The 14083-nt window shown below is 40.1% G+C and overlaps 1 long non-coding RNA gene across 1 annotated transcript; it reads left to right on the top strand.

Moving 5' to 3' along the window:
* The first annotated feature begins 11055 nt into the window (after positions 1-11055).
* Positions 11056-11820, top strand: LOC126605014 (uncharacterized). Its single transcript, XR_007616819.1, has 2 exons — positions 11056-11428; positions 11537-11820. It is a non-coding gene; the product is annotated as an uncharacterized LOC126605014 (long non-coding RNA).
* The last annotated feature ends 2263 nt before the right edge of the window (positions 11821-14083 follow it).

Below are 14083 nucleotides of genomic sequence, written 5' to 3'. Positions count from 1 at the left end.
TTGCAATCATATTCGGGGCTTCAAAACAGCCCCTAACTTCTAAAAAATTAGTTACACATAGTTCTCAAAATAAACCAAAAGAAAGACATGAGTTTGAGAAGATAAAACCAAGAGAAGAGAATGCCAAGATTTCCTCATTCCTTTCCTTCCTTTCTCAACGCAGCAGCCTTGCCTTTTTTCCTTCCTTTCCTTCCTTTTTTTCTATTTTTTTTTCCTCTAAAGAACTCTCTTTTGCTGCTGCAACCTGCAGCCTTTATGCCCATGCTTGCTGCCCCATTTCTGCTCCATAACTCACCCCACTAACAGCCATTTAGTGATGACAATAAGTGAGAGGAAATGGTAAAACAATTGTAACTTTTTGGGCAACCTTTATGCCAATTACTCCCACTTAATCCTCATCTTTAATTCCATTTCATCTGATATTTGAAGAGGTGTCAGCTGACTTGTTCTTGGCTTCATCAGTTTTGGCTGCTAGTTTTATTGGATTTATTGCCTTCAATACAGTTACAAACTGCTCAACGTCTTGGAAACCTTTCAGTGTTAAAACAACCATAACTTCTTCTAGAAAAAAGATAATAACAATCCGCGAAATGCTCCAGAAAATAGACATCCGTAGCTTTCCAAGAATATAAGGCTCATTCTCTAATTCATTCTGAACTGTTCGCAACTTGCTTCCAAAGTCAGCTGACCTGCACAGGCAGTTTTGACGAATTTGTTACTTAAAATCCCACTTGTGCTATTTTTCTTTTATTTGCTTGACAAATCCTACAAAACACAAAAACAAAGTAAATAGCTCAAAAATATAAGGACTAACTAAGAAAAGACAAGTGAATTTGATGTAAAATATATAAAAATATGAGCTTATCAGGTTTGCAATACATCGTTCAAGGCATCAAACCACGGACCTTCGAAGAGCTAGCCACCCGCGCCCATGACATGGAGTTGAGCATCGCCCATCATGGGAAGAAGGAACCGATATTTGACTACAAGACTGACAAAGTTGTTGGGCCAAAGGTGGAGAAGACTGCGTGGAAAGATACCAAGGAAATAATGACACTCAACACAACTCTCGTCAAAGTCTCTACACGAGGCAAGGCGATTCAAACCGAAGCTTTTCATGATTAAGAGAGGCATAGACGCACTTTGAAGGAGCTTGAGGAGAAGACTTATCCATTCCCCGATTCTAATGTGGTTGCCACGCTGGACGACCTGTTGGACAAAAATGTGATCGACCTGCCTGAGTGCAAACAGCCGGAAGAGATGAATCGTACCGACAGTCCAAGATACTGTAAATTCCACCGCTTCATCAGTCATCTGACAGAAAAGTGCTTCATGCTGAAAGATCTCATCATGAAGCTAGCTCAGAAAGGAATCATCGAGCTAGATCTTGACGATATAGTGAAGTCAAACTATACCACCATCACTTCTGGCTCTTCCGACTCGAAGTTTTCACCTCAACTGTTGGGGGCATGGTCCGAGTCAAGCGAAGTTGAAGGATGGATTCATGTCACTCCGAAGAAATTACACATGAAGCCTACATCTCCTCCACAAGTTCGCCAACCGAAAAGAGGGCAAAGCAGCTTTTGTCAACCTCAAAAGCAACGGAAAATTGTTAAAAATGATGAAATTTCAACACAAAGATCGTCCGTCCCCATCATGATGCGCGATTTCTTCCTCAAAGACTTCTTCAAACACTCAATCAAGACACCTTGCTATGAAGATTGCAAGGAATGCCTCTCCAAGATCGTTTGACAAATTCACAATGCTCCTTGTTCGCACGAGCCTAAACTGCACGAACCAAAGCTCCTTGTCTGCACGAGCCTAAACTGTATGACACGAGGCTCCTTGCCTGCACGAGCCTAAATTACATGGCACTAAGCTCCTGGTCTGCACGAGCATAAAAGGCAACACCAACGCTCTTTGCCTGTACGAGTTGAAACTGCAAACGGTACCAAGATACTCCTGGCCCGCAAGAGCATAAACTGCGTACGGCACAAAAAAAAATGTATTCGAACTACGTTATGACTTGATCTCTTCTTTGGAGGGGTACGTAGGCAGCTCAAACATTCAATTTCGAGTTCAGTCACATCACAATAAAAAATAAATTAAAAAAAAAGGTTTTATTAATGAAAGTCAAATTTATTACAAATGCAAAAATATTACTTTGTAATAAAAAAAAAGGAATATAGTTTCTGCAAAAAGAAAAAAAAAGAAAAAAAATAACATAAAAAAGGAATTGGGCCGCCCCAGCCTTGTCTATATCAAAGGGAGTCACAGCCCATGCCTTCCTTCATTTCACAGGCTTATATGCCAATAACCCATCCAAAATGAAGCCCAATTGAAGCTTCCCAGAGGTTTCAACCCAAGCACAATTTAAACCCAATATCAGAAGAGAATGATAACGAAAACGATGCCTTTGAAATCCAAAGGTTCTTTGTCAATACGAGTTCCAAGCTTCAATCGCGTTTCCCTTCGGCTGACCAGAATGTGAAGAATATGGACGTGAGTGCAAGTAGGACGAATCTCTCACCTCGAAGAAGCTGTTACCGCTTCGGCAAATGACCTCCGCTAGTCAACACTCGGCTCGTCAGATTGTGAATGCGTTCTGCGGCGTCGACCAGGAGATCTGGGCAGAATGCAAGCCGGAGAGATGGTTGGATCAACTGCAGTTGTTGCTGTTCTATGTGGTTGTCAGATTATCGCACCTAATTGTGGTGACTCTAGGGCCCTTCTTTGATGATAAACTGAAACAATTCCTTTAATTATCGATCAGAAGCTGCACGAAGTTCTCCTCCATGATCTGCCATCTGCTTATCGTCCAGTGCTGCACCTCCGCTGCAACTCTTCTGCTTCCTGCAACTCCACCACTTCAAACTCATCACTCTACCTAATGAAGATGTTGCAGGCGTGGTAAACTTTGGCGAAAGATTGCAGAGAAGTTGAAGATGTTGACAACGTGGCACTCCTCCTCGCCCAAGCTGCCGTGGCACTCCTCATTGCCCAAGTTGTCATACCCCTGAGCTCTTCCCCTAATGCTCCAAAGATTTGCTCCATCTTCTGAGCTCAGCCCTCCTCCTCATACCCACCTGGACCTGCAAGCTGAGAACCAGCAACAGCAGTGACGGATGCACACGCCGCAACCACCATTCTCTATATCTCTTCCGTGATCGGACGAAAGCCGATTACTTCGAGATCCAAGCTTAAAGGAACTCGCGGGTGGTGAGTGCAGTAACACGGTCTAAACTTCAAGATGGGCTTCAGATTGATCTGCTTCTCACTACAATGACTTAGAGGATACCCTTGCTAAGGCAAATCTCTGGCTCAATGCATCCAATGATGCAGGTATTCCCGTTGTATTCATGAATATCCAGAATTGAGTCCTTGTTCACCAACATTTCTGGGGAGACAGCAACTTCGATTTAGGATTGGGGACGTCATCCAGACCTGGATCAAACTTTGAATTAAGACTGTTTCGCAGTCTGCTCCATTTGTAGGAAACAAGCTTTGTGGTATTCTTCTTCTTCTAGTGTGCAGCTTGAACAGCTGTGGTAGCCATGAACTGATGACGATACTTGTGCCTAGCAACATCTGAGAAATTCTAGAGAAGTTGTACCACTTGACAAGATCGAAGACTCAGTAAGGAATAGTTGAAGAAGCACCTCAAGTTCTTCATCAACCACCGGAATTTCGAGCTCAATTCCTCCATCACTGTCAATGACCCGTCAATCACCACCATGAAAGTGAAAGACCCCATGAATACTTCAGCACCCAACTTTATGCTCTGCAAGGCAAAAAAAAAATGCAGTGGCTGTGCAATGGTGGCGGTGCAATGGTTGTGTAGTGGCAGTGACAAACAGCAACGGCGAAGAACTTCAATGATCGCCGTCAAACGACTAGCCGGTCATGAAGCCTCGACTGTAGCTCTCCGTCCGTGGCAAACAGCAATGGCGAAGAACTTCAATAACCGCCGTCAAACGACTAGCAGATCATGAAGCCTCGATTACAGCTCTCTGTCCGTCTTCATCCTTCCTTGCAAATTCCTCACCCATTATCAAAATTTATACCAAAAAATATATATAATAAAAAAAGGGATGGTGGAGCAAAGTGGTGCATGGGCACCATGTGTAGAAAAAAAATTATAAAGAAAGGTAGTGGCACCGAAAGCAAATAAGAAAGTATAAATTTTTGATGTGGTATGTGTGTGCAAGTTGTCAAAGATTTGCCTTTGGCTGAAGGCAACACACGACAATAATGGAAATAGGGATGTCTTACACAAAAGCAGAAGATGGTTGGAATAAAAAAATAAAAAAATAAAGAATTATCTTTTGGTGAAGGGAAGAGACAGGAGAAAGAAAGAAAAAAAAACCAAAAAACAAAAAACAAAAAGAAAAAAAAATGCATTGAGAGAAATAAAGTCCATTTTATTTATTTCTTTGGAAAGATTACATAAAATTGCATTCTACATGCAAACAAAAAAATTTTACAAATGTGCAAGCAGCAAATATAAGGAAGCCTTCATTGATCAGATGGCGCCTTATCACTCGGCGGAACTCCAGGAAGAAGAGGCGTTAGAGGTTGATTGTTTGGAGCCTCAACACTTGGTAGAGCTCTAGAGGACGAAGGCAGTAGATGCCTTTGGAGTAAAGCCACAAACATCCGATGGTCACTCCGAATCCGACCTTCAGATTCCTGCAGCTGGTCGAGCTTTCTTTTCATGCTCGTTGAGTAACTATTGGCAAGCATGTGCAACTCTCTGTTTTCATGCTTAAGCCCTCTAATCTCTAGCTTAAGACTCGCCACCTTAGCCATCAGTAACTCGACTTGACGAGTTCGAGCAAGAAGGCGTTGGCCCATATTTGATACAGAGCTCGCACACTGAACACTGAAAGCCAGAGAGTCCTGAACAGCCAGCTTATCAGACCACTTAGAAAGGATCCTATTATCTTTAGGGGTGAGAAGATTTCTAGCTACCACCGTAGCGGTTATGTCATTCTTCATCATAGAGTCCCCAACTGTAAGAGGACCGGTGGCGGATAAGAAGGACGGGCGCCATATGTTGTCTGGAGAAGACATATCAACATCTTCCCCAACATTCAAATCAAGACGACGATCAAATGGGCAAGCCATTTGCAAAAATGATGAAAGAAGAAGAGGTAGTGTAAGTCGAATTCTTAGAAAATACAAAATGAGGGAAATTCCTAACAGGTAGCAACTCTCTAAATGTGTTTTTGAACACGATTCATGCCTCTATAAAAAGAAGAGGCAACAAGGCCTGTTCAGAAATCAAATAGGCAACAAGGCCACTGGTTTAAAGATCAAAAAGGCACCACTCTCCGAATTTCAAAAAGACCGACTTTTCAGGATTTGTCGTCATCCTTTACATGCAACCTCAACTTTGCGGAAATCACGCGCAACTTTGTCAAAGATTTCTGACAAAGTTGAAAATGCTTGAATCTTACTGTTTCAATTACCCAACGGTTGCCGACAAGAGTAAAGGAATAGTGCCACTACTGGCTATTGGGAAATTCCTATATATGACGACCTTCATCCTCCATAGCAGGGCAGACCTGCAAAAAAATGCCCAACCCTTCCTCACTTCCGAGAGTGCACTCCCAGCAGAGCCTCTCGAAATACTCAAGTTTCTTCCTCTTCGGAAATACCCTTGCAAACAAATGACACCAAAGCAAAAGTATCTCATATCACCAGGGTAGAAAGCAAGAGTATCTCATATCATGCTTTCTCCCTGTCCTTTCCTTTGTCCTTGTTCTTACGTGCAAAGACAAGGATAAAGAAAGCAATATGTCGAAACCTCCACTCAAACTCCGGGTAATGAACCGACTACGTGGAACCTTTGCCTGGTTGCTTACTTGGCATTGCTCTCGAGTACTCGTCTTCAGCTGCTGATGTACTTCCGAAGAAGATGCCACATTTTCCTGGATAACAGATAAGGCAAGTGAAAATGATACGTTGAAGCATGTGGAGACAACGTACTGATTTCCTTCAAGAACAAGTCTCCCTTTCCCTGCACAATCAACCAACCCAGCAGAAGGAGTCTGAGTTGAATCCAAGAGCTCGAGAAGCTTCAACAACATATTGACGGCACCATCACCGAAGAGCAAAGCCTCGATGTGCAACGCTGTCAAAATTGCCACCACTTCTTCGAAAGCAAGAGTATTTCATATCATGCTTTCTCTATGTCCTTGTCTTTGTCCTTGTTCTTACCTGCAAGACAAGAAGAAGGAGAGCCATCAGTCAGAACTTGAAAGTCAAACTCCTAGTCAGGAATCGACTACCTGGAACTCTTCCCTGATTGCTTACCTAGCACTACTCTCGAAGTACCTATTATCTCAACATCTTATGCTTCTAGAGAAGATACCACATCTGCCCGAAGAACAAATAAGGCAAGGGAAAATGATACATTGAAGCATGTGGAGACAAGCACAACAAAGCACATGCCGATTCATCCGCTACTTCTTCAAAATCAAAAGTATCTCATATCATTAGGGTTGCAATCACTCTGGGTAGTGGACTCGTTTTGACCCTCAAATTCTTGGGTCGACTTGCTAGGCATTATGGGTTGCACGTGCCGATTCACCACCCTTGAATCAAATCCTTAAAGATCAAGTCACTAACTAGAAGAAGAGCCCATCAATCTTGAAGATCATACTATTGACCAAACTGCTCAGGTGTGAATTAGAAAGATTGAACAAAGCAATAAGTCGTCACCTTCACCTCATGCCTGCTTACCATGTGTTCGAGTCAACCTTCAAGAATCAAGCCTCAACAGCCATTGAAAAAGCTTCCAGCCAAATTCAAGATCAAGCCTCGATGGCCCTTGAGGAAATCACAAGTCCGATTCAAGATCAAGTGTCTACCACCCTTGAATCAAATCCAGTTCAAGAATAAGTTGTCGAAAGTCAACAATCGGAGGAAGCCAAAAGGTCCTCCAACCCAATTCAAGAATAAGCTATGGAAAGTCAACAATTGGAGGAAACCAGAAAATCCTCCAACCTAGTTCAAGAATAAGCCTGTGGAAAGTCAACAATTGGAGGAATCCAGAAAATCCTCCAACCCAGTTCAAGATCAAAGTTGTGGAAAGTCAACAAGCGCAACAAAATACGTGTCGATTCATCCACTACCAAAAGCCAAGGATGATCTACCACATGAAGCTCCTTGTGGTCCAATTTCAACCTTCAAAATCAAGCCTCGACGGCCCTTGAAGAAATTTCAACAAAATTCAAGAATAAGCCTCAACGACCCTTGAAGAAATCTCCAGCCTAATTCAAGATCAAGCCTCAACGGCCCTTGAAGAAATCTCCAGCCCGATTCAAGATCAAGCCTCAACGGCCCTTGAAGAAATCTTCAGCCCAATTCAAGATCAACCCTCAACGGCCCTTGGATCGACATCTTCATTAAGGGACTTCAAAACGCATCTTCTACACGTGACAAGCACATGTATACGGCGCCCTTTGAAGTGGGGGCATTTGTAGACATCGAAATTTCGGTGAAATAAATGTTGATCAATAATTAAAATTTCAACGTTCACGTGTCACATAAATTTTACACATAGCAGGTGACTCAACGAAAAAAATCGAGAATCATAAAAAAAGTCATCAAACATGACACGTGTCAACACCTGGCAGAAACGATTTATTTCATCTGAATAATATATTCAAAATTAGGCTTTGGAAAATTCTATAAATAGAAGTCATTTCATTCATTTTAGGGGGACTAATTCATAACCAATTCACCTCACACCAAAACCTTGAAGCTTTGAAACTCCAAAGCTCCCAAGCAAATCCCGAAGGATAAAAAAAGCTCTCTTCGTTCTTCATCAACCCAACCTTCAAGATCAAGCCCCAACGGCCCTTTGAAGAACTTCCACCAATTCAAGATTAAGCCTTGACGGCCCTTGAAGAAAGCGTTCATCGTTCATCATCCGTTCATCCTAAGATCAAGCCCCAACGACCCTTTGGATCAACAACATCAACAAATCCACACATCCAACCGTTCTTCAAGATAAAGCCCAAAGCCCCTTGAAGATCCGTTCATCAACAGTTCTTCAAGATCAAGCCCAAAAGCCCTTGAAAATCCATCCATCAACTGTTCATCAAGATCAAGCCTCAAAGGCCCCTTGAAGATCCGTTCATCAATAGTTCTTCAAGATCAAACCCAAAAGCCCTTAAAGATCCATTCATCCATCAACCTTCAAGATCAAGCCCAAAAGGCCCCCTTAAAGAAACTTTCAACCATTCATCCGAGATCAAGCCTCGACGGCCCTTGGATCAGCATCACAATCCACATATCAACACCTTACAGAGATAGAATCAGATGATCAAATTTGAGAGAAATTGTAACCCCTAAATCATTAATACAAAATATTATTTTGTACACGTGTTCTTATCTCGTTTGTTTCAGGAATTTCTGTGTTTACAACAGTTTTCTTCTTTTCCTCTATTTTGAGTTCAAACTCTCTTTGGTTTCTACAATTATAAGAAATTACTGTAAATTATTCAAAGTTGGTCCAAAAAAAAAGTAATTATGTTCGGTTTTCAAAGCTAAGACGACTTTCAAAATAGTTATCAAATCAATTTTTAATTTTGTTTTAAAAGAAATGAAAACGAAAATTGAAATAACTATTAATTGAGTCGTAAAGTAGACGCTAAGAGGGTATTAATGGAAAATCAATATATGAGTTGAATGGAAGTTGGAACTGTAGTGGTGATGAACTTCAAAACGGGGGTAGTTGGTGCTCCCCAAGTCTTTATTTTAGGTGGTGAAATGACGTTTGCACCCTTGACATAGTTTACGCGGTCCTGGGAAATATCTTCCAGCTAGAATCTGAGGGCGCGAAAAGGCAGCAGCTTGGCGCGTTGTGGTCCAAGCCTTACTGCATCGCCGGCTCGCCCTTTTAGGACTTGGAGGCTGCACGCACTCGACCTTGTCCTCGTGTGTGGCACCATTTGTACTTTTTCTCTTACTATATAATCCTGACAAAATGGTAATTTTAGTAATTATAATGAAAGGATTGTATTAGGGTGTGAATTGTAATTTTTGCTTATATGTTAACTATTTGGTTATAACATATGTTGTGTTGTTAGACGGTTAGTTTCACAGTTATATAAGTTTGTATGTTTTTTTTTAAATTGACAATTGTATAATATTTGCCTTGTAGAGAGAAATTTATTTGATAATCATGTAAATTGTGCATAACACCTTCGATATTTTGTAGGCTTATAGAGATAGGTTCAAAACTTACGAATAAAATGGCAATTACCCTAACTTGCTTGATTTTAACTTATTTATATGGCCTTGCCCTATTCTATGGCACTTTGATTATCTTAGTACACAAGATGCATCTAGTTTTAGTTTTCACAATATTGGATATCGAATTTCATGTTTTTACGTTATAGTCGACACCGCATGAGCATTACGTGTCTAGATTTAGATTTCCACCACTGCATGTGTATTACGTGTCTAGATTTAGATTTTCACTGATGCATGTGCATAACGTGTTTAGATTTTCACTATTGCATGTGTATAACGTGTCAAGGTGTACCTAGCATTAAATTGTTGTTACGTGAAAAGAAATTGCATTCAACGACTATATATAACAATTATTCAAATCGTTTAATCTCATGTACTAATCACGTGGTCCGTGGTAAAAATGAGAGTTATATGTAAATACTATATAAACACTTCGTTTTTTACTTATATGTGAAGAAAAATGTCACTGAATTTGAATCTCATAGACGAATAATTCGATATAATAGCTTAAAAAAAATCTCGTGTTTTCTCAAATATATCTTTTTTGTTCATCAAATTTTTACTTTACAATTTAAAGGATAATGCTCGCATTCTTAATTGGAGAATGATCTAATTTCCCCTTGCAAATAACCTATCTTCATCGTTAAAATTTTAAAATCGGAACTTTTAAATCTTTTAATCTTCATTTAAAGATCATTTATACAAAAAAATCATTCAAATCGAAAATTGTTTAGTCTTCCAAATGTAACAAACAAACCAAAGGTTCATCATGAATATACTATTTGGTACCATACCGTTGATTCATTTTGATACATTGGATGACTAAACGGTCGTCAATTTTGAATAATTTCTTGTAGAGATGATCTTCAAATGAAAATTAAGAAATTGAGCGGTTCCGAATATGAAATTTTTATGATGAAGATCTTAGTAGGTTCCAAATTAACTACATTAGCTTTTAAGGGAATTTGTTATTTACTAGTTATCTATCTTTGATCCTTTTTTTTTTTTTTAAGGCAAGTGCTAACTAATAATGTATTTTTCTATATACGACTAAACCACATCGAACACATGAAAAATAAAAAAGAATCCAATTTTCCACTAATATTTGCTTTAAAATCTTATTTGTTTTTTTTCTTATTTTTTTATGAGCTTTCCCAAGCTTTCCCGATTCATGTGCCCCACTCTCTAAGACCATTGACTTCATGTGCGTGTGGGCGAGTATAAACTTCCAAATAGTGATGGTATCAAGGCGCGAGTGACAGTCGTGTCTACCTATACTACTCGTGAGGATGCCGTCTAGCACAAAAGACTAAAGCAACACGCGATTTTGAATAATTTTTTGTAGAGATGATCTTTAAATAAAAATTAGGGCAAAAGACTGTTTACTACCCTCATGTTTCGTAGTTTTCAACATTTAGTACATCAATTTTTTTTCGTCCCAAAGTCATACCTAAAGTGTAAATTTTGGGACAGTCTCATACATCCGTTAGTCAAACTGTTAATCTGTCGTTAACTGATGACGTGGCGCTTATGTGGACAATGATTGGGCGCCACGTGTCATTAAGGGGGTCCACGTGGAATTTTTTTCTTTTTCAGAAGGGGTTAAAAAAAAAAAAACTGTCTTCTCCCTCGTTCATCCCCACACCCTCTCCCTCCCTTTTCTCTTCTGCAACCTGCAATCTGGGTTCATCTCTCTGTTTCTTCTTTCCCACCCAACATAGAAAATCACGATCCTTACTCTTCCTCCGCCTCTCCCCCTCCCCTTCCTCCTTCGCCGGCGCTGCTCCCCTCCCAGCTTTCTTTTCTCTCTCCGATCCAATCCAGCGACCAACCCCTCTTTTCTGTTCTCCCTCTCTGCTATCCCTTTTCACTTTTTCTTCTGCCTTTTTTGTTCCCTCTTTTCTTTTCTGCCTTCCGTACTCCAGAGCAGACACAAAGGAATGTTCCGGAACGAGGTTAGTACCGTCATTTTGCCAGCTAGCTCCGGCGACAATGGTGGTGGTGGTGAATCGGATAGTGTGACAATCCGAAGGCATGACCCGAAATGGAGAGGAGCACTTCGGTGAGGAAACCCCATATATCCACCATAGATCTGCTCACCTGGTCCGAGACTCCTCCCGCTTATTCTCCTCTTCCCTCCTTCGCCTATCGGCCTCACCAGGTGACATTCCAAATTCTCCCCCTCCCTCTCTTTATCTCCCTCTCTCGTTTTGTTCCTTGATTTGATGATTCATTATTTGTTTGGTGTTGTTTTGGGGATTGATCGTAGTCGTCAGATGGGGATCAGAAAGGTGGTGTTTGGAGGGCAGGTGACAGACGAGGAGGTCGGGAGCTTAAACAAACCATCAGATCTGCTTATTCCTGCTTCTGCTTTTCCAATTCTCCTTCGCATATTATTTTCTGGGTTATAATCACTGAGTTATAAAATTTGCAAATTTCACCCAAAAAAATTGTATTTTTTAATCACTGAGGTATAATTTTGAATTTATGTATGGATTTATGATGGGTTTTGTAAGTTTCGTAAAATGATAAATTTGTTTTGTTTTGGGGAAAGTTTGAATCACGTTATGTAGTGAAAATATACAGGATGTGGTAAAAATATGTAATGGAATGTAATATGGAAGACCTCTAACATTGTTTAATTATGAAATTTCCAGCAAACCTTGTTCAGAGCATAAGATGAAGGAGATCACTGGGAGCGGCATTTTTGCACAGAAAGCAGAAAACGATGGAGAGCGAGGGAGGCCGCACCGAGAAGAGGGAGAGGGAGAGGGAGGGGAGAGGCGCTGGCGAAGGAGGGGGAGGGGGAAGGGGTGGGAGAGAGGTAGAGGAAGAGGAAGGATCGTGATTTTCTGTGTTGGGTGGGGAAGAAGAAACAGAGAGATGAACCCAGATTGCAGGTTGCAGAAGAGAGAAGGGAGGGATAGGGTGCAGGGATGAGGGAGGGAGAAGACAGTTTTTTTTTTTTTTTTAACCCCTTCTGAAAAAAGAAAAAAAATCCACGTGGACCCCCTTAATGACACGTGGCGTCCAGTCATCGTCCACATAAGCGCCACGTCATAAGTTAACGGTAGATTTAACAGTTTGACTAACGGATGTATGAGAATGTCCCAAAATTTACACTTTAGGTATGACTCTGGGACGAAAAAAAATTGATGCACTAAATGTTGAAAACCACGAAACATGAGGATAGTAAACAGTCTTTTGCCCTAAAAATTAAGAAATTGAGCGGTTTCGGAGATGAAATTTTTATGATGAAGATCTTAGTAGGTTCCAAATTGACTACATTAGATTTTAAGGCAATTTGTTATTGACTAGTTATCTATCTTTGATCCTTCTTTCTTTTTTTTTCTTTTCTTTTGAAGGCAAGTGCTAACTAATAACGTATTTTTCTATACACGACTAAACCACATCGTCTCGAACACATGAAAAATTAAAAGGAATCCAATTTTCCACTAAAATTTGCTTTAAAATCTTATTGGTTTTTTCTTATATTTTTATGAGCTTTCCCGAGCTTTCCCGATTCGTGTGCCCCACTCTCTAAGACCATTGACTTCATGTGTGCGTGGGCAAGTATAAACTTCCAAATAGTGATGGTATCAAGGCACGACTGACAGTCGCACCTACCCGTACTACTCGTGAGGACGCCGTCTAGCACAAAGGACCAAAGCAACACGCGACAGCTTGGCGGCGGTGTCACACTCACCTCATATTCCCCTTAATTGTTGTCAAATATGCGTCGTCGCTTCAACATTGACGTTCTGCAGCCATTGGATCCATGTATAATGGGGCCCAATGGGTTTTGTCATGGCACGAGACATACCAAGGGTCTTGATGTGGGGATATATTGACGGTACATAATGAGGCGCAATATTCGAAATATGGTAGGTGGGTTTATGGCAATTACCCTAACTTGCTTGATTTTAACTTATTTATATGGCCTTGCCCCATTCTATGGCACTTTGATTATCTTAGTACACAAGATGCATCTAGTTTTAGTTTTCACAATATTGCATGTGTGTTACGTGTGTAGTATTAGTATATCGATTTGAGGATTTTACATTATAGTCGACACCGCATGAGCGTTACGTGTCTAGATTTAGATTTCCACCACTGCATGTGTATATTTTCACTAATGCATGTGTATAACGTGTCTAGATTTAGATTTTCACTAATGCATGTGCATAACATGTCTAAATTTTCACTTTTGCATGTGTATAACGTGTCAAGGTGTACCTAGTATTAAATTGTTGTTACGTGAAAAGAAATTGCATTCAACGACTATATATAACAATTATTCAAAGCGTTTAATCTCACTGTACTAATCACGTGATCCTTGGTAAAAGGGAGAGTTATATGTAAGTACTATATAAACACTCTCGTTTTTTACTTATAAGTGAAGAAAAATGTTACTGAATTTGAATCTCGTGGATGAAGAATTCGGTATAATTGTTTAAAAAAAAGTCTCATGTTTTCTCAAATATATCTTCTTTTTTTACCAAATTTTTACTTCACAATTTAAAGGATATTGCTTGCATTCTTCCTTGGAGAATGCTCTAATTCCCCCTAGCAAATAACTTATCTTCATCATTAAAATTTTAGAAAAACTAATGGAAAGGGTTTGAAACTTTGAGTTTTAATCAAAAGGAAAAAATGTGTTGCAAGTGAATAGTACCAAGATTGACTTTTTAGAGTAAAAATGTCATTTTCATTAAAAGTGAACAGTACCGGGAGTGTTTCGTTAAAACTCCCTAAAATTTTAAAATCAGAACTGTTAAATCTTTTAATCTTCATTTAAAGATCATTTATACAAAAA

Source organism: Malus sylvestris, chromosome 15 (genome assembly GCF_916048215.2).
Source record: "Malus sylvestris chromosome 15, drMalSylv7.2, whole genome shotgun sequence".
Taxonomy (NCBI): Eukaryota; Viridiplantae; Streptophyta; class Magnoliopsida; order Rosales; family Rosaceae; genus Malus; species Malus sylvestris.
The sequence above is the reverse complement of the archived record's forward strand: the minus strand, read 5'-3'. Positions and strand labels throughout refer to the sequence as shown.